A 2,636-nucleotide genomic window follows, 5' to 3' on the forward strand; every position below is an offset into this window, starting at 1 on the left:
GCCTCTGGATATTGTGAAGACTGGAGGCTTCGATGGAGTATTGGTCTGCAGCAGTGCGTTTGTGCCTTTACCTTCAGTGTGTGCTAGGCCACTTGGTTGGCCCAGATGGGGTTCCACCCAGAGGTTCTAATGCTAGACACCCCCTGGGAAACACCCATGTTCCAAAAGAGCAGTTGAACATGCTTTCCGTTTGTAAGTGGAGCCTATTCCTCAGGAAAGACCTGTCCTGTGACACAGCTCTGCCACTTAGTCCCTCATCCTGACCACTTCTCAAGCCTGCCATGTTTGCTGCGTGGGGATTGGAAAGACTTGAGGAAGTCCCCGTGCTGGGAGCTAATCAAGAAAGGAATGCCCCTCAAGCTGACTTTGGGACCCATGCTTGCAAAAGGGGTGGAGGCCTGGGGCCTGGGGGCTGGGGGTGTGTGGGGATTAAACCACAAAATCACCAGCTTTTGTGTCAGTGCTCAGTGAAGGGTAGCCTTGGTCCTGATAGCTCCTGATGCTCTCTTTCCTAGAACTGGGGTTAGCCACCTGTGGTAGAAAGGCCAAACCCAATATATTTTGGATACAGCTGGAGTAAAGCCAATTTGTTTTCCCATTACTTCCAACTCCTCTGTTCTGAGGGCAGTTAGTTATGTGGCCTGAGGAGCTGACAGGCTTACTGTGGAAACCTGTTCAGAAGACCATTGCCAATTGCTTTAGGTCAAAATACAGTAAAGTACAAATGCAGTAGTGCTTTAAACGGAGCAGTGAACACAGAAACCCGAAGTCTAGACTCTTCCCACCAGTGCAGAGTTGACTCAAATATGCAGCTTACTTCATGTATTCTCACTAGTAACTTGAGGAAACCAGAAAGCATGTCTATGCTAAACCACAAGATCAAACTAACTTGTTAGCAGAGCTCAGAAAACCAAAGGATGGCAAATGACTCATGGCGAGTGGGGGGTTCCTCCACCTTCACTTTAGAATGCCAACTTTTCTGAGTATCTAGTGGATTTGTAGCCCATGTCATAGGACAAAAAGAGAAAGGTAAGAATTAAAACTCATTAGGGGTTGGAGTGCACCTCAGTGGTAGAGGTGCTTAACATGCCCAGGGCTCTGGGTTCAGTCCCCGGCATGCAAAGCTTGAGAAAATGATGTAGGGAATTCAGTGTATCTGATAAAACGAGTGACCTTCCCGCACAAGCCTCCCCCAGTGTTAAGATGGTAGGATGATAGTGTCTGGAGACGCTTGGGAATACACTTGACAGAAGATTCGGAGACTCAGTGAAAACCAAAAACACTGTTGAGGGAAATGAACACAGACAAGTAGAGGTGGACAGATACTGTACTCATGGTGGAAATCCTTACGAAAACCTCGGCTCTCTACCTCCAGAGGCCTTACCAAGTCCCAATTACTGCCCTCTTTCTGGGGGGTGGGCTTAAATGAGGGCAGCGTAGAAGTTTATGAAAAATAGGTTCAAAAATTTTAGCTGTGGCAGACCTACAAAATAAGACACCACAGTTGAGATACTGTTGAAGTCAGTGATTTTGGCATAAAGACAGATTAAGTCTGGACCTGTGTGCCTTCTAGAAGGAGACCTATGCTTATCTGATGCTCTGCCTTTGACAAAGGCAGAAGGTAGTTCAGAGCGGGGAGCAGGCATTGGTCACATGCTCTCAGGAAGAACTGGATATATTAAAAACCTCCAGCTCTTTCTCATAAGGCATGCTAGGCTTAACTCGTAGTTGATTGAAGGATTGACATTAAAGCTAAAAATAAAACTAAAGGAGAACGGTACTAGGAGTAGCTTAGTGGGAAAGGCACTTGCCATCAAGCCTGGCCTGAGTTTGATGAAGGAGACCTAGATGTGAAAGAAACTGACTTCCGCAGGTTGTCTTAACCTCTGCAGGTGTAGGGCGCATGTGTGTACCTCCTCCCATTACACACGCAAGTGGGCCACTGCTACTACCTCCAACAAAGTTTTCAGAGATTTTTTTTTTTTTTTTTTTTTTTTTTTTTGGAGCTGGGGACCTAACCCAGGGCCTTGGGCTTCCCTAGGCAAGCGCTCTACCACTGAGCTAAATCCCCAACCCCCAGAGATTTCTTATTGATAAAAAATTTTTGAGCTATAAAAAAGAGAAGGAATAATAGATACAAGAATTCACAATTTCTGTTTTTTAAAGTCAGTGCTGTTTCTCTCTTTTTATCCATCCTGGGGAGGGATAGCGCACACATAGTTTTGTTGCCTGGAAGAACCCTAATGTGTCATCCTTATCCTGCCTTTCAAACATTACTACCAACACCAAGTACACCACCACCACCTTTCTCTAGTTGTATCATAACTGCAGGGAGTAGGATATAAAATTATCCATTTTCTGTATAAGTTCAAAGAACATTTGCTTGTAACTGAACTAGTAGGCCAGTTCAGGACTCCTCTCACCCAAGTGTCTGTATTTATCCTTCATATATTAGAAAGTTAACCAGGACTCTGAAACTCAGGAATAGTGGTCATAGCTGTAAAGACAAAACCAAGGCTGGATGGGGAAGTCTCCGACAGAAGACTGTACATTTGGAATTCTGGGCAGGAGAGATGACTCGCAGGGTAAAGGCTCCAGTCTGCCAAGCCTGCTGACCCAAGTTCAATCCCTGGGAC

This window comes from Rattus rattus, chromosome 2, assembly GCF_011064425.1.
Source record: "Rattus rattus isolate New Zealand chromosome 2, Rrattus_CSIRO_v1, whole genome shotgun sequence".
In the NCBI taxonomy this organism is placed as follows: domain Eukaryota; kingdom Metazoa; phylum Chordata; class Mammalia; order Rodentia; family Muridae; genus Rattus; species Rattus rattus.